This window comes from Electrophorus electricus, chromosome 22, assembly GCF_041902795.1.
Source record: "Electrophorus electricus isolate QZ-2024a chromosome 22, ASM4190279v1, whole genome shotgun sequence".
NCBI lineage: Eukaryota > Metazoa > Chordata > Actinopteri > Gymnotiformes > Gymnotidae > Electrophorus > Electrophorus electricus.
The window spans coordinates 8,150,945-8,170,000 of record NC_137518.1 but is presented as its reverse complement, the minus strand read 5'-3'; positions in this window follow the sequence as shown (position 1 = coordinate 8,170,000).

The following is a 19,056-nucleotide window of genomic DNA, read 5'->3' as shown; positions in this document are numbered from 1 at the left end:
TGCCTGCCAATGAAACCAGTGAAACTGCTGAAAACTCTTGGAAATCTCATAGAACTGTAATTTTCTAAAGTTTACCTTTAAAAAACCTTCAAACTTTTGGTGATTTTTGTGAAAAGGGTATTAATGGTTACTTTTCTATAAATACTGGAAGTGTTTTATGTAACCTGAAGACTTTTAAAGATCATCTTAATACCAAAAAAAATTGCATAAGTCAATTTTTCCCCATCATCATTTAAAACACGGTCAAAAACCTTTTGCATTGGCACAGAGGGTGTCTGCCAGTCCTTCCTCATGTGGCCTGAAATATCAGGAGCTGTTTTTGTAGGTGTGCTTGCTGATTGCTTTCTAACTGTGGAATTGTGCTGAACCTCAACTAGCTTTAAAATGCACTGCACGTTAAGGTTTGAAGTCAGAGAGGATCTAGATGAGCACTAACCCGATCTTTTCCATACAATTGTTCTCTTATGTTAGAAGCAGTCAATGTTGCTCCCAAATACTCCCAAATATTTTGTGACCCCAGACAGAGTATATCCAGAACAAGCATACTTGTGGCAACTTTTCTATTAACAGTATGCCAGCCCGTTGCACACAGAAGAAGCAAATTGAGACTAACTGATATTTGGTTTTACCTTGACGAGCAGTCCGTAATTTATCCACAAAGTAAGACTACATGTTGTAACCTACTACACACGTTGTAACCACACTTAATGTTACATTAACAAATAATTTTAAAGTTTCCATACATAATAGTTTGTACGTAATGCTTAGAGAGAGAGAGAATAAAAGAATTCATAATGGATGTCTGAAGACATAAAGTACCATAATATGCCTTGCGGGTGGCCTCGTCACAATCCCAGGTGCGCCTTTCATAACATAACTGAACTTTGTTATGTATACGTGAGACATAAACCTGGACATTTGCATGATAAGATGAATAATGTGAACTTGAAATATCATTACTGAACTAGATTCAGGATATTGTGATTGTGATTTGTAGGATGTCCGTGCACTAAGGGTTTTTTAAAACTCCTTTAGAATGCTTTTAAAACTTACATTCATTGTACTATCACTGAGTCATAAAACGACATATAATAAAAAAAAAAAACCTACAGTCAATCAAATACTTTGCTATTCCATCAACCCCTGTAAAAGGTAGAATCTTGCAGAACTTGTTATTCTCTTATATTAGCTTTCTCAGACAGAAGTTGTTTGACTGAAAGGTCAGCACAAGTGTGTCTTTACTACTTGTGACTCATTAGACAACCTCTCTGATATGCTGTCTGTTCATGTACTCTCCATGTAGGCCCAATGTGTGCACAGAGCAGGAGGTCAAACTGGTAGCCCAAATGCAGCCCTGTGTCCAGGCCTTCACCTGTATGGACAAAATGTGGAAGCAAGGTTGTCATGGACACACCGGGTGCATGGGCTATGAGAGAAGGAAAGGCAACTCATTCATCACCACCATTAAGAGAAAAATGAGATTCTTCTTTTTGTCTTAAAAACATCTGTCCATTTATCCAAAGCAACTTATAATTACAACTGAATACAACTTGAGCAACAGTGAGAATTGAACCAGCAACTTTCTGATTATAAGGCAAGTACCTTAACCACTGAGCTACTAACTCACTTTCCTTGCCATGGACTTTTTGTTTTGACTGGAATGACGGAATGGCTTTCTGTCTAACCGAATTCATTTATTTAAGATCCAGTCCTTAACATTACTTGTGGATGCAGGCTTTACAGAGATTATAATGTTTGTTGAACAAAATTGTTTAAAATAATCCACTCAAACATGCACACTTTATCCTGCAGCAATTAAAAACACTAAAGTAGTCTTCTGTATATTTTTGTGTATATTAAGTGTCTTTAAGCCTTTATAGCCCCAAGATGCAAGGTCTAATCACACGCTTGCAGAAAGCTGCATCCCCAGTTAATCTAGGCATAGCCATAAAGCGTAATCCTTGAGTTTACAGTGTACTATTAGTATGGGCTAATGTAGCCAGGGCTATGAGTATGGACTAATTAGCTATGAATATGGATTAATGTAGCCAGGGTCTTGCAACAGCTTCCAAGTACTCCAATCTAGAGGGCTAGTCAGCCTGGTTTTGATGAAGGCCTGGGTCTTGTGCAATTGAAAAACATTAAAAGGGTGGAAGGGGAAAAAATGCTTGGGTAATTATACACCGTTTGTTTTTGGGTATTCACAAATATGACCCAAGGTAGGTGTGAAGTCCCCTTTATGCTTAGACCTCATTGTCACAGGCCTTAAATCAATATACTAATGGCTGAGTGACATATGTTTCAGAGTAAGTCATGTGGTGTGTAAGTGGTTAAAGAGGCTGCTTTAAGTTAACAAATGTGAGTTTAATGTGATTAGTAGACCATAATAAAATATCGCTATCTCTTGTTACAGGACAGTTTACTATACCATATACAGACAGCGGTATCGGTGGGATTAACAGACAGTGCACAAGTGTTGCGTTAGATGGTCACAGCTCAGTGGAGAGGCTGGATGTCTGTATTGTAAGTACCATACTGTTCAGTGTTCTCATCAAGCTATGGCTTATGTTAATGCTGTTCTTATATAATTTGTAAATAATTCACCGTACAAGATTACTACATTGTGTAATTGAGAAGGGAAAAAAAATTGTTTTATGATGATTACGTGTTATGTCCTTATCTTATGTGATATTATATATAGCTGCCACAGAGGATTTGAAACGTAAACTGTCTTATTGTTAAGGCAGATGTGATTTTGTTTTACATGGCCTGTTTTACTGATCTCCCTGAAATGATCTACAAGTACTCATGATGTAACATGAAAACTCATTTTAAGAAGGGATTACAGATAAATTACTACTTTTTTCTTTGGTGGTTTATGTTTGAATCATGGAGTCATATTATGGAGTCAGTTGCTGAACCATGCAAAGACCATGCATGCATGGTCAAAACTTTACAAAACCACCATGGATTCAGGAACTTGTAAAATGCCTCGTTTCAGACTAATCCCCTTTCAGTGCTGCACAGGTTTGCTCTTTGTGTGTATAAAGCTCTGCCTTTGCTAGTGATCCTCAACAATTATGTAGAGTAGTATTTCCAGTTCCATGTAAGTCTGTGGTGTGGTTTATCATCAAGCAAGTTTACACTAGTGTGAGTGGTCACCTGGGTTGAGAATGTATGCTATAAAAAGACATTCTTGTCTATGAAGTCAATTAACATGATACAGATAAATAAACCCAATACACTTAAGAAATTAAACATTGTTTTCACGCAAACATATACTCATACAGACACACACCAGTCCTGGCATGGCCTGTGCATTTCAGTACCTAATTTTCATTTTCTGTGTAGCATCCATGCTCTGCATGGTTACTCAGCTCCAGTCCAGGCAGCCCACTGCCCTGCACAGTTTAACATCTACAGTGTTCCATGAGCCATGATAATTGCTAACGATAATTAGCTTGGTAATTAGCTAATTTGCCAGATCACATCTTGCAGGCAGGTAAAGCTTGAAACCATGCAAGGTGGTGAGCCCCAGGACTAGGGATGAGAACCTCTGTTGCAAGCTGACCAGGATATCCTGAAGAACTGAGGGAAATAGGCTTTAAATTGGTAGAGTGAGATGCACTTTGGAGCATTTTCTTTAGATATTAGGTACAGGTTTGTTCAAGATGTGCAGTGAAATGCTATAGATTCTAATAATACACCAAGACCTGCCATCTGAGTTTGTCTTCATGAAACAGGAAGAGTTAGACAATAATAGCATTTTCTGAGGTGTATCATTCCCTCTGTGGCCTGGGTGTAAGAATTTTTCAGGTCCTGGCTCATCTCTTTGGGGGAGTTTAACCTTGCATCTAGTGGACCAGGCAGAAATCCTTCAACAGTACTTAACAGTACTAGAGCTCATTACTTTTTTCTCTAAGCCACCAAACAGGGATGATGCAGGAAGTAAAAGCAGACTTTCACTGCAATCCCTTGCTAGTGGTTCACCTAAAGACTGTCTATTGGCGAAGAGTGTCATTCAAAGTGACCCATTCCACCAGGATATTCCCACTGAACGCAACTTCCATGAAAAAAAAAAAGAAGAAAAAAAAAAGAACAAGCTCTAGAAGGGGATGTTAGAATTTGGAGTAGCAACAAAAGGTGTGAAATGTGAGGCTGTTCAGATCATGTCCATAGACTGAAAGGTTATCTCCAGGTTGCTGCTTTTATGCAATGATAGATGTGTCACTATGGAGTTAAGGAGCAGCTGGGAAAAGTGTTGGTGTAATCGTAACACTTTACTGTTGAAAATGCCAGGATAAAATTATTAGTGTAATTACTGTCATTATTTGGAAGTTGCAAACATTATTAGGACATTTTAGGAGAAGGGGGAGTGTTGGATTCTCTCATTACCTCTTTGTAAAATTTTGCATTTTCTCAAGTTGAACTCTCTCATGTTCTAAGCTTTATTAGATATTAGAGTGGAAGCCAAATGTAGCTGTCATGATCCCACCAGGAACAGGCAGAGGTAGAATGCAAATGCAGGAGGCGGTTTATTAGGAAACACGAACGGTAAAACAAACAGAGGCAAAGGGGTAACACTGAGAGTAAGGTAACACACAACAGGAGTAAACCAAAGTAATGATGACAACAGTACCACAAGTATACCACAAACCTGGCAGAAGGACATAACTTACCACAATAACCAACAACCAGGAGACAAAACCACAGGGCTTAAATAAACAAGACAATCAGACACTAAACAGATACAGGTGAACATGAGAACAGCAAAAACTAAAACAAGGGATGGAGTAGAGGAACAGACAGGGGCAGAGAAAACAAAACTAAGGCATGGAACCAGATAGTGCAGGAAGACTAGGAAACTGTGACATCAGGGACGTGAGGAGGGTGTCCATACGTGACAGTATCTTTACACAGGATTAACAGGATTACTTGTGAAAAGTCAAATGAGGAAAAAATACTGTCCAGGATGACAACTTTTAAAGGATTGCCATTCTCATTGGAGTACCTAAGAAAACATATTTTGAAAATGTGCATAAATGGCCCTTTTGGCCAGCAAAAGTCCATGTAGGCTTAAACAATACCTGCTCTATCTCTAAGTGCACCCATTGGCTAAATGACTGTTTGACTACTTGACTAAGTACCATCAACAATCTAAAGATGCATAAGGTAGACATCCTCCCTCTTAGCCAATATTTCCATTCTTTTGGAACCCCTTGTCCGACTCCACCGTGATGTCACTGCACTCCCCTCGCTGTCGAGGAGCACCAAAGTCATGGGTATCATTCCCAAGGGAGCACATGTCAATGGAGCACTATCATACTGATAAATGTGTTGGATATGTCATCTGCAAAATGCTGCAAATGTAAGATGGTACTAGTGGCTTTATCAGCCTGGAAGGCCTCAACACTTTTACCAAAGTAATGAATGTTTGCTCAAACCTCTATTCAGTTGTCTTTGTAAGGTAACTTTTTACAATTGCCTTAATCGGCTCTTTTCTGTGCTTATTGCTTGGCATAAGCACAAATCAAGACAATAAAGAATATTGGAGTAGGTGAACCTATTAGGTAATCCTGTCAGTTTTCTGCCTTAAGTGGAGTTTTATCCACTGAATATGCAGTGTATGGATTAGAATAATTTACACATAGTGATTTTGGTTAAATTAAAGAATGGTCAACTCCTTATGTCACCTTATGTCATAAAGAAAAAGACAGAATGCTTTGCATATAGAAATCAGCCTGTCCTGCAGGTTAATGCACTGTCTCTATTCTCTTCACTTCCAGGAGCCTTTTTGCCTGTGCACTTGGGTGATTCTTCCTCCTGTAGAGGCTGAACAGCTAGGTTTTTTGTTTTTTTTTTACCAGTAACACGGTGAAAATAATGAAGCAAATGTTCAGCTATTGCATTGATTCGTTTAGAATATAAAAAAAAAAAACAAAAGCTGTGAAGTATCAAATATTCTCCTGTAATGAATTTTGGTAGATTATATTTTTGAACTTGACGAAGCCTGTACGCCCTACTCCAAGTAAACTCTGAAGTGTCCCATAGTTATGGATTTTCATGGATCTGACACTTGGCGCAGTGCCTGAGAGGCATTCCTAAATGGTTCAAAGAGTTGAGTGAAGCTGTGGTAGACTGGCACCAAGCTCTCATGTTTTCTATCACAAGACCAGCTGTATCAGGTACAGACAAGGCAGTGATAACGCTCTAAGAAAAAGAGGCTTAATCAACCATTTGGTACAGCGCATACTTACATCATGACAGCTGCCAGGTGGTTTTCTCATTCATGGCATCTATTTACTCTTTCTTTTAGCGGTTTGCAGGTACGCTGCCTGTTTCAATGGTGGCCGGTGCAGAGAGGGGTCATCGCAGTTTTGTGACTGCCCAAATGGGTTCAATGGACCCAGCTGTCAGTATGGTGAGTATATACAGTTTATGCTTAAAGATTTCTATGCTGTCCATACTTACATCCCTGTTAAAGTGAATCATCAAAATGGCTATGGCTAAAAAGATTGCGGTCTAGATTAAACTATATATATAGGAAAGACTTTTCTGTTTAATGTTGGTTGACATGAGTGGTTCTTAATTATAATTGCTTATAGTTTTTATTATTATTACTAAATTCCAACAATTAAAATCAGATACAACCATGCAACAGTATATTGGCCATCCTTCCTTGTATTGAAGTGGCTTCAATGGCATTTCTTTGTGAGTGAATTTTAGTTTCTTTCTGTGTAGTGTTGGCCTTTGTCGCCAAGTGGTTCAAAGCCAAGAATTTTATCTCCTACAAATATGGAACAGGATCCCTTCAGCTTTTTGCAAGTAATAGAGGATGTTGTTGCTTTTGTGATATCCACACACGCCAGGAAATTCCAAACCACCCCACCTCCTACCAAAAAAAGGAAAAACAGGCATTTCATTCTACCATTTGTTTGAGGTTATTGTTGAAATGTGGATGCTTATCACACATAACTGTTTCTTCAAACCTCAAAGAGACCTTTAGAATATTTGGAGACAATGTGTCAGACAAAGTAATTTATTTTATGAGATGCTAAAACCAGCAGGGCAAGGCTTAACGATGTAGCCTGCATTTTTCCTTGCAGTTACATGATAATAACTTGTGATTGTGAATGGCCTTCTGAAATTTAAATTGCATGGTTTCTTCCTGTGCTGTTTCCATTACAGAAACTTGCACAAACGCTAGGGTTCCTAAAATCCAGATTCCTCTAAAGCTCATTTTGATTGAATCACACAGTTGCCACTGAACTGTCTTTCATCAGCAGAGACAAAACAATACAATTTAAAAGAAACAGCTACATTTTGTAGTTTTGATGTCTAATGCCACATTAATCACCCAAGCCTTAATGAATGGAAAACTTTTACAGGGATCATCATCACTCCTTGCTTAAAAACCTCTTTCTGCATCCACACTAAGTGCATCGTCTTCAACAAACTAGCTGAGATAAAGATCCATCTCTTCATTATTTGGAATGCACACACACAGTGCAGATGTGGGACAGTAACCATGCCAGCCATGTACATGCTCACATGCAGATGAGAGTGAGCAGGTCACAACAGAGACATACACTGATAGAGGTGCTGAAACACAGCATTGCAGTGCTCACATTTGATCAGTGAGGGAATCCCGCCACTCGTAGGGCGTCCAAGGGGCAACGTGGATTTGAGTGCTGAGGAGAGAAGGGGAGAAGGGGAGAGGGGAGAGTGGCAGGCAGACGGCTTTATTGAGCCCACTGGATGGAGATAATGGTATATGTAGACTAGGTCTGCTCTGGCAGAGACACAGTATTATGAGAACTCACAGTGGCATTATCTGAGTTTGAACTGTTTTTGCAATTCTAACCTTTAATTCCACCTTTTCATTCATTTCTGTCACATTTCCTTTTCACTGGATAAGATCAAATTTCTCACTCAAAGGCAAGTCTTAATTTATTTATATAGTGCTTTTTACCACAGATGTTATCACAAAGCAGCTTTACAAATGTCAGAGTCCATTTTTTTATAACCAAGTGCAATGCCAGAAAGATCTATCTGAACCATGAGCCAATAGTTAACTTATTGACAGCCCCAGCTTTTCCTCCTAATGTCCTTTGTATGGACTAAAAGGCAATAAAGCTTAAATGAAGACCATTCATCAGGTCCCATGTGGTCAGCCCCCTGCCTCCTGAATTCTGTCTCTGCATTTGAAGTCGTAAAAGGACACAACAGCTTCACATGGCTTCTCATCCTTATGTCAAGACCTGCTGCCATTGTCCAGACTTTTGACTAGTCTAAATGGCAGTGTGGTTTGCGAAATGCCTTTCCCTCTCCCCTTTTGTAAGCTATTAGCTTATGAATAGCAAAATGGTTATATTGCTTTTATTGATCTTTAACAGTTGCGACATGCAATTGGTTCAGCATCACATGTGGCAGTTCCTCATTGGTTGTAGTGGCTTTTTAGGGTGGGGTTAGGGAATGGATAAACTCATTGCTGGTTATTGTTGAAGTTCTGCAGAGCAGTAAGCAGTGAAAGGGCTTAGACAATGCAGTGAAAAGGAATTAAATGTTCCATTCTGTTAAGCAACAATGAGGTCCAATAAGCTGATCTTTTAAGGAAAAATACAGAAAGTGTGCTCACTGCTTTTAATGACCAATTTGATAAAACCCAGCTGGGTCAAAACATTTGAAAATAAGAATACTTGTGAAGGCTTAGAGATAGTACATTGGATATTATTGTCTTGCACCTGTTGTGTATATTATGAGGCTTTCCTTATACATGATGATGATTTGTTATAGGCATGATTTGTTATTGTGTCCTTGCAGTGATTTTTTTGGTGTTTCTCTGGTGACATGTTATGCTTTGCATGTAGCCACAGGCCTGAAATATACATTTAACATTTAACAAATGTTATTCCACAAAATTCCAGTTTGTGTTTCAATTTCACTTTTTGTTTTCTAGTATCCTATTAATTCCAGTCCCTGATGTAAATTTCTTTAGCTTTCCAATTTGTCCATTTTAAGTTGAATACATTTTTGGAGTCCATGTCAACTCATACACGACTGTTCAACTCATGAAGCCAGCTTGTGGACCTGCTTGAATGTGAAACAGAGTAAGGTACAGCTGTTTGGAGACATTTGCCATCATAAAAGGAAGGCATGATTTGAAATATACTGCAAAAGTTCATGTCCTCTTCTGTACAAATAAAAAAATGCAAACAGAATATTAAGCTTTTTAAAGATGTTATTTTGTAAAGCCCTGCCATGTATAGTGTGTTTTCATAAATCACTCAAATTATCAGTTTGAGCAATGTCTTAGATCTGTTTTGCTAGAGGCAAACTTCTCAACATAAACTAGCTAGATGGTACAATATAATTCTAAAAAACCACACTGTTTAGGATTTGGTAGAGGAGAACAAGTAGGCTTAAAATCCATAAACAGTAAACAATTGTATTTATGTCAGTTAGGATGCCACGCAGGAATTTCTAGATAATACACAGTTGTGACTGCTTGTTACTGCATTCCTGTCCTGTGTATTTATCCTTGATGATGCACCATGTGGCAGCAGGCGATGACATGTTATATTCATGTGGTTTAAGCTTATAATGAAGTCAAGAAAGAAGAGCAGAGCTGGCATACCACGAAGTAGCTCTCAGTGAGTTTGTGTTCTTGACTAACCCCTATTATATTTCTCTCATGGCTAGCAGTCAACTTCTTCAGTCAACCAGATCAGAGATGGTGGGAAGAAATAGGTGTGGCAGTGTGGGGATGAGTGTGGTTCCTGGAATTCGTGACAGCCAATAAAACAACTAGCACAAAAAGACCAATTGTCATCACCCATTCCTCCTCATGCATTACTGCAGGAGTTATCTACTGTACTACTTGTAAGAGATGTAATCAGCTTTATATTGGTCTTTCACACCAAAAGAAGGCTTGCCTTTGGAGCATCAGAATTAAGTATTTGTCATTTGCAGTGGCAAGGCATTTATTTTAATACTAATGAACATTGTATTAAAGACATATCTGTTTAAATTGCCAGCTCTTGCTATAGCAGCAATGAAATTAGGAAACTCAAAGAAAAAGAAATCATCTACACTCTTGGAACTTTGGAACCCCATGGAATGATTTAAATATCTACTTCATATATAAACTGACTCCTCATACTACTAATTCAGAAGCACTTTGCTTGCTCAGCTGATAAAAGACCTCTGTTTGAAATATCCTGTTTAACAGGAAACTGTATTTCACTACACTTTTGATTATCTATCTATCTATCTATCTATCTATCTATCTATCTATCTATCTATCTATCTATCTATCTATCTATCTATCTATCTATCTATCTATCTATCTATCTATCTATCTATCTATCTATCTATCTATCTATCTATCTATCTATCTATCTATCTATCTATCAAGAGAGAGCCCCCTTGAATGTAGGTATTCATTCAAAGAAGGGTATAGATTGTAGAACATATACATTTACAGCATTTAATTGACACATTTATCCAAAGAGACTTACAATTATGACTGAATACAACTTGAGCAATTGAGGGTTAAGGGTCTTGCTCAGGGGCCCAACAGTGGCAATCTGGCAGTGGTGGGACTTGAACTGGCAACATTCTAATTACTATTTAAGTACCTTAACTACAGAGCATATCATTAGATCATGCTATGGTAAACTAGAAAAAGGAAGCAATAACAGAGCCTGTGCCTGACCTGTTTATTTATCTGTATAATGCAAAATAAACAGTTGTGATAAATAAAATGAGTAAAAGGTATGTTAACTAACACACATGAAAGAGTTGAATACAGGATGCCACTTGCCTATGTTCTATTGTCTGTTAGCAATGTTACTATGTCAATTCTATTATTAGGTCATTAGTTTTAAACAAACCTGGACTCATAGTATTGCAGTAATTTTACTTTTAAAGATATCAGTTAGAATGTCTTTTCCAATTATGTAGGTTAATTGTCAAGGTTATGTAGGTTGGGCAACAGAAAAGGACAGGAAATCTAGCTATACTCTCAGGGAGAGAGGGGTGGCATACTCTCTTTCCCCTGTCAACTACAGCATGGGTGTTTGTGAATAAGGAGGGGGGAAAAAAGAGTAGGAAATTTTAAAACTTTATAGCTGCCATACCTATACACTATATATTAAAATTGAAATTGAGTTGAAAACTATGGCTAATTGACTTGGCTATCTAACCACAAAGCAATTTTGATGTACAGGTCCCACTATGTAACTATAAACTCCCCCTTTGTAAACAAGGGGTGCAGCTCTGTGTAAGTAACAGAATGCTTGAACCTGAACTAATCTCCTTCAAAAGTATCATTATTCAAGCTCAATTCAAACAAAACAGTTTAACCTTCTCTGTCCTCTAGACAGACCATATCCTTACTTGGTTCAGTGAAAAAAGAAACTGTGGTAGACAAGTGTCAGTAAACCACAGAAAGCTCGGAAGACACGCAGGCAGTAGTGTTGCTGCTGTGCTGGAGGTCCACTGCTGTAACCTGGCGATTCAGGGGAGTAATACATGTAACGAGGGAGGGGTGATGTCGGAATACAATTGCGAAGTGCCAACGCGCTGGATGGTATGTGAAATGGAACTAATTAATTATGCCATATCGAACGTGACTAAGAATATAATTAATAATAGATTTAATAACAGAAATGTGCAAACAAAAGCAGAACAAAGGACAGACAGAACAGGCTAACAAGGTGAGTAAGGGAACCGGGAAAAGAGGGCGTACACTTAGGGAAGACCACCGGGGAACAACAATGATAAATATAACGATGAGCATAAAGACTTAGACAGGCAGGAATAACACAGGACCGGGCTACAAACCCAGACGTGACTAGCTTGCCCGGGAAACGGGGAATGCTCCGATTTGTGGACATGACAGTCACCCAATCGAGTCTGCTTTATGCCAGGGCAACAAGGTCAGCAGGGTCATCCACCATAAATTTAGCCTCTGTAGCTGGCTGGAAGCATGCCCATTCCATTATATCTCATTCATGTTCCCATGCTTTTGCAAATAATACTGCTGTTGTATTTGTTGTAGGTCAGTTAAGAAGAGAGTGACAGAGCAAATCTTATATTTTTCATTCTTGGTTCATGCCCAAGTTTTGCAAAGTAGCTAAAGAACTTGAATCAGTATTCAGTTCATGTATTCGTCATAATGGTTTAACAGTTCATCACACCTGGAGGAGAACAGTTATCCATTGACTCTATCTGTATAACCTGGCCAGTGCTGAGATTGCTAATGTTGGAGACTCTGAGGAATCCTACCATACAAACTCTTTATGGACATTCTTCCATAATCATATTACTGATATTTATGTTCCCGTGCAAAAAACGAGTCTGATTTATTTCCTTCACTCAATTGTAACGAAAACTGAAACATACGTTTATTTAAACATATAACATGGAATACTTAGCACGCAAGCTAACGAGGTGAAACATCGACAACAGTAACACGTAAACGGTAGACTTTTATACACGCAGACTAACGCATACAACAAGGAACAGCGAGGGCGTGACCATACTGACGAATGAACACACACACACACACACACACACACACACACACACACACACACACACACACACACACACACACACACACACACACACACACACACGCACGAGAAGACGTTTGGGAGGAGGGGCCGTATCGTGGCATCAATTTTCATTATGCTTTAAATTAATCTGTACCATGTCATTGAAGCCTTCTGGCTTTGCTTTAGATATTACAATTAGCAACACTGGAAACTCCATTTTTTTTAACACATGCTCATGGATTAAAACATTTTATTTGTAACCAGCCACATTTTTTTTTTCTTTTCTACTCCTAAACTTTCATCTTAGGCAAGGCTTTCATGAGGTGAACAAGATATTGCTATGGTTTACCAAATCAGTCTTGTCAGGAACATTTTTCCCATGTTCCAGAGGAGTCCAGGGAGTGAGAAGCTGGTAAACGGCATGAAATTGGAAGCTAAGAAAGCCTGTAATGAAGGCTGTTCCAGTACACTCTCCTGCCTGGGGAATGAAGACTATTCCAGGGGAATGTGTCTTGGGTGTTCTAGCTGTGTAGGGCATGAGCATGCACTCAGACTGCTGAGAGGAACACAGGAGGCTTGTGGCCTGTTGTGTGCAAATCACTAGCTATGGGGGCATAAAGATGCATTCAGTATGTAGAGTGTAGAACTATTCTAACCATCTGCTGTCAATGGAGTTTTTCTAATACTGAGCATACCTACTCATAAACACCAGAAATGTAGTCTTAACTTCTGCGGCCAGTTTCAGCCACGTTTGAACTTAAAGTGTATCTGTAATACATGTTATGGTGCCAACTGACCATAGAAAACCTTCAGGGTATAAAAGTTTTTATACTTTCCCTTTCTTGCCAAACATATCTGTCCTTTTGAAACCTTGCTTCACTGTGGAATGTCAAACATGAGAAGAAGTGAACATTTTTGGCCTCAGCGCCTCTCTCAAGCATGAGAATAAAGTGTTTGTATACAGACTACCACAAGTACTGATGGAGGAAAATGATTAATGACAAGTTTCCACAGGTCAGTTGTCAAGTGTCAAATGGTGACATGTATGACTTTGCTTTTATCTTTGTTTATTGCTTGGATATGCTAGTAAAACTAATTTATAGTTAGGATTGCACATAGTAAGAAGTTCTTGTAAATTCTTTGAAATCTTAATAGGCAAAGATTTAAAGGACTTTAACAGTCATTAATTTGAACAAATTTATGCTGTAATTAAAATCCTTTAAAGCTGCCAGTCATGGAAAAACATTTGGCAAATACCAACAGACAAAAAGACAATTTAAAAATAAATAAAATGCATCATAGCAGGGATTGATCCACACTTATTCCAGTTTAATTTAATTTCTATATAGCCATTTCAGCCATTTCTTACATTTTCGTAAATGTATTTCTGCTTCTGTATATCTTTGCTTTATGTGTTCTCTAATAGGTAAAGACTCTTTTCATAGACTCACATAATTCAACAACTCAAATTCGCACTCAGACACACTTTATTATTTATGGATGTAATGTGCAAGTAGGCTTTGTGCTTAATAATTATCAGCTGTGTGATGTCTTGTGAGAAATTATACACTGCACTTTATTCAGACATAAAAGAAACATGAGGACATTAAAGAAACAAAATCAAACTCGGATCAAATGAATTATAAAAGAGGCTTGGAGTAGGAAGACTACAGATTGGGCATCTGTCTGAAGTCAGGATAATGTGAAGTGCTGTAGGGAGAAACCTGTGTTTAAGTAGGTAAGGGCAGATTGTAATCACATCTTTGTCATTAATGATCTGTAATTAGTGAACAGTATTCCAGGGAGGGAGAACAGAGACATGAGTGTAGTGGCTGTATAGTGTGTTGTGATCATGGATCATGTTGTGATTGGCTCTCGTGAGGTTGCAATCTCAGGGTGCATAGTATCAAGCAGGGTAAAACACCTTTAAATAGATTGGCTCTTTTACATTGCAATGTTGTTGCTTTTTTTTTTTTCATTGTGCTACTCAAGGGATTAATCAGGTATTATAGATGTCATTAGTGTTCCGTGACACAGCACATGCTCTGCAGCTGAAATGATGGCATAGGGACAATAGAGGGCAAGGGCCAGTGGGGGTGCTGACCCACCTGCTTGCCTGCTGCAATCTCTCACCATTTCACACCAGCTCCTCTCCTGCTCAGGTCACTCAGACCTCTGGGATGGGGCTTGTTTTGCCCCCCTCTGACGTTTTGTCTCATTTTCTCTCTTTTTGTGCATTAATAGTTAATACATTAGTAATATCATATTTTCTATTCTATATATATATATATATATATATATATATATATATATATATATATATATTGTAGTATGTAATGTAGTTTAATGTATACTAATATAAATTATAATATAGTTTTGTGCACTGCTCTTATTTTATACTGTATTTATTTTGTATTTATGTATATGGATTTTTATCCAGTTTTCCTCCAAGTTAGTAGATTATAACTTCCTGTCTGTTCACTCAGTCTCCCCTGCCGTGTCCAGTTGTAACATCGAGCGGTAAGGAGGCGGAGGCATGTGTGGAGAAGAGCGAAATTTATTCAGGGCAAATCTAAAATCAGAGTCATTGTCAGAGTCATTGTCATAGTCCAGGGTCATAGAGCCAACACAGAGAGCACGGGGATACATGAGTAAACAAAAACAAGAGTACACAAAAGCAAACAGGGGAATGAGGCTATAACAAAAGACTAGGGAAAACTCAGGGCTAAGGCTAGGAGAACAAACAAACAAAATGATTCAAATATACATACAACCATCAATGAACTAAACGCATTAAATTCAAATGAACAGCCAAAATACTGAGATCCAGATGGTTAAAATACATGAACTTCATACTAGAAACAAGGGACCGGTGTAAGCAATCAAACAAGGTGAGGACAAAACGAAACTATGGAATGAAACTAAACAAAAGACAGGGAGAACACGGAACACGGAAGATGGAAGGGTCTGATCGTGATAGTACCTGCCGCCAAAGCACGCAACACTGGGGTGCGCAAAAACAAGAATCACCAAAACCAAAACAAGAGTAGGACAAGACACCAACAGCAACAGAACGGGCAAGACGCGGCACAGGGACAGGATCCAGACGAGACACAGGAGCAGACAGGCCAGAAGCAGGAACTGAACACAGGACATGACGAGGAGCAGGTATCGGAACAGACACAGAAACCAGGGCAACAGGAGAAGACTGAACAGGAGCAGACACAGGAACCAAAGGAACAGGAGTGACAGGCAAAGAAGCAACAGCAGCAGCGGACGTGGAAGCGGGAGCAGAAATAGATCCTACAACAAAAACTGACTGAGGACGAAAAAGGTGCCAGGAGGGAGGCAGAGGAGAAACAATAAAAGATGACAAACGACGAGGTATGACCAGAGGCACAAAGGACGAAGAAAAGAAAAACGCAAAATAGGGACAAAAGAACAGCAACAAAAACCGGAACAAAAACAGACACAGGCACCGGAACAGACACACGGATGGATACAGGGCCAGAAACAAAAGGGAGACACAGAAACCAGAACGGGCACAGAAACAGGCACAGGGACAGACAACACAACAGGAGCAAAAACAATGGGGCAGTAGGAGCAGGCAACAATGGAGACACAGGATGCCCACAGGGAACAGGAGACACAGGCCAGGGTGGGACGGGCAGGAACCCAGGAGCGGAGGCAGCAGGAGGGCTTCGAGGAGCAACCACTGAGACTGTCCTGGCACAAGGCATGGGGAATGGCCTGGCATGAGGCACAGGGACTTGTGGAGTGGTTTCTTCCACTACAGGAACAGGAACTGGTGGGTCCAAGGGCGTGGCTGCGACGATCAGTGGCGGCAGGGTCGGCGGGGTCTAGAGGCAGGGCAGCAGCCATCAGAGGCAGAGGCGGATCTGGATGCGGGTCCGGAGGCGCAGCAGCAGCCATCAGTGGTGGCAGCGGGTCTGGAGGCGCAGCTACAGGAACAGACCTGGTAACAGGACAGGCAGCATCCACTATACCGGGAACAGGAACGGAACTGGCAGCATCCACTATGTCGGGAACCGGAACAGGCTCAGGATGGAAGGCGTCTCTAAGGCCGGGAACAGGAACTGGACCAGGACAGGTGGCGTCTCTCACGCCGGGAACAGGAACTGGACAAGGACCGGTGGCATCTCTCACGCCAGGAACAGGACCATATTGGGTGGCTTGCGGGATAGCCACAGGCACTGGTTGGGTGATCCTGGAGGAACACACAAATACAGAACCTTCTCGGCAGTTCTCAAGGTGCATACGAACTACGGAGAGCTCATATTTGCACTTGAGCACCCACTGAGTGACTTTAGACAGGTTACCTGTGCATTCACTCCACCTACTCACCCTCTCAGTGGCTCCCAAGGCTCACGCAAGCAATAGGAAGCTTGCAGTTGTGCTTTAGTGCACACTGAGTGCCTAGCTATCTGTGCATTCACTCTGCCTACTCACTTGTGCTGCAGGCTGCTCCCCCCTGCAACGTTGGTCAAGACAGGCAGACTCTTGGCGTTTACTTGGGATCTCATCGTCATGAAAAATCAAACGAGGGGCTGAGAAAACGAAACAATGGCATGGAACTAAAATAAACAAGACAGGGAAAACACGGAACACGGAAGCTGATAGGGACTAATCGTGAGATCATGTCTGATGTGTTGGCTCGCCATGCTCGTGTTGACAATTACAGGACTCTGACTGGACTTGACAGTTATGAGATCAAAACCAGAAGAATTCAAACCAGCACTTTGTAATCCTCAACTGCCTAGGCGTATGCAGTAGCCCTAACCATCTCTACCGTCAGATTGACCTCTCCTGATACATTACTACCTGGGTCTTTTTCTCAAAAAATCTTGTTTACATACATTTTATTTACTGTTCCTAAAGATTACAAGTACTTAGGAATTGTGTTTATAAAGAAAATAGTCAGGGAGTGTATAGAAGGTCAGGTATTCTGTTAAGTAAAAATTTTTGTAAAAATTATTTAAAATGTATTAGGTCATATAGTAGATATTACTTAACTAAATGTAATGCACATGTATGCAGTCAGAACTCATGCACAGGCAGGATGAAAAGTGAAGAGGTAGTCAAGGCATTCCTCCTGCTCTCCATGTAGCTCTGCAGGCTACTGCATTGCACCTCCACAGTCAACAGTCAAACCACCAGGCTTAAACAGGTAGTGAATAGACACAGCACGTGGTTAAAGTTAATCTCTGAAAAACATATTTGAACCTTCTTTTTACACTACTTAGACCCATAAAACATGCTGTCAGGGAAAGAGCTACATTGATGGCTTAGGGGCAAGTGAAAACTTTGGTTTTGTCTACATGTCTACTTGTCTCACAATAGCTTGGGGGAGAGCAGGACTTTCACTCATAGGGCCAGAGACAAAACTAGAGCTGAGAGACATAAGAGACACTGGGAACAAAGACACCATCAATTGGGGGTGGTGACTGTAAGAGGCTTAGCTTTTTCAGATGGTTCCCATTGTGCCCAAGCTCATGTGATTCAGTCTGGCTCTGGTTCCCTGTGAGAATCTTAGCTTTTTGCCTACAATTTGTAAGACAAAAATAGTTCCCAGGAAACCAAGGCAAAGCCTGGTCACATGCTGCATAAGTAAATTGTATTCAGGCTGTAAGGATCTCTCTCTCTTTCTTTCTCTTTCTCTCTCTCTCTCTCTCTCTCTCTCTCTCTCTCTCTCTCTCTCTCTCACTCACATACACACCACACAAGAGCACATCATACACATCATGTATAGTATATAATGATATGTTCAATGTACATGGTAGGCCTTTTTAATAAAGTGGTTAGTTGGTTGCTGAATCTTTGGCAAAGTCAAAAACAAATGTTTCACTTGAATCCAGCATGATACTAATCCAAGAAATGAAATTGAAATCACACACACACACACACACACACACACACACACACACACACACACACACACACACACACACACACACACACACACACATATATATATATAATTTGTTTTTTTATTATTATCTACTATAGCTTAAGTAGTGTTGGGTATATGTTGTCTATGGAAAGATGGAAGTTATTTGTCATGTCCTGTCAACACCTGCCTTGGGAACAAGATATGTGTGAAAAAAAATGCAGCTGATTTAAAAGAGAGATATGTGGAGAATTTGCAGACAAAGGACAGATTGTATTGCATACCTACTGTGAAAGATATTTGATAGCTTTACAAAATAAATAGCCAAAATAATAATGACCAAAAAAACCCCCCATAATAAATAAATTAATATATTCATTTATATTCACCTATTCTCTGTTAGGTTAAAAAAAGAAAAAAATCTTATTGAATGCATTTCTTTTCTTAATGTTCTAGCTATTCCTCCAGGAACCTCACAATGCAGTTCATAAGTAATTGCACACTGACACAATGATTGTTCTTTTGATTTGATGTGGTACTTCTGCAATCAGGAAGATGTTTAAAGTTAGATTTAATTAGAGGGCA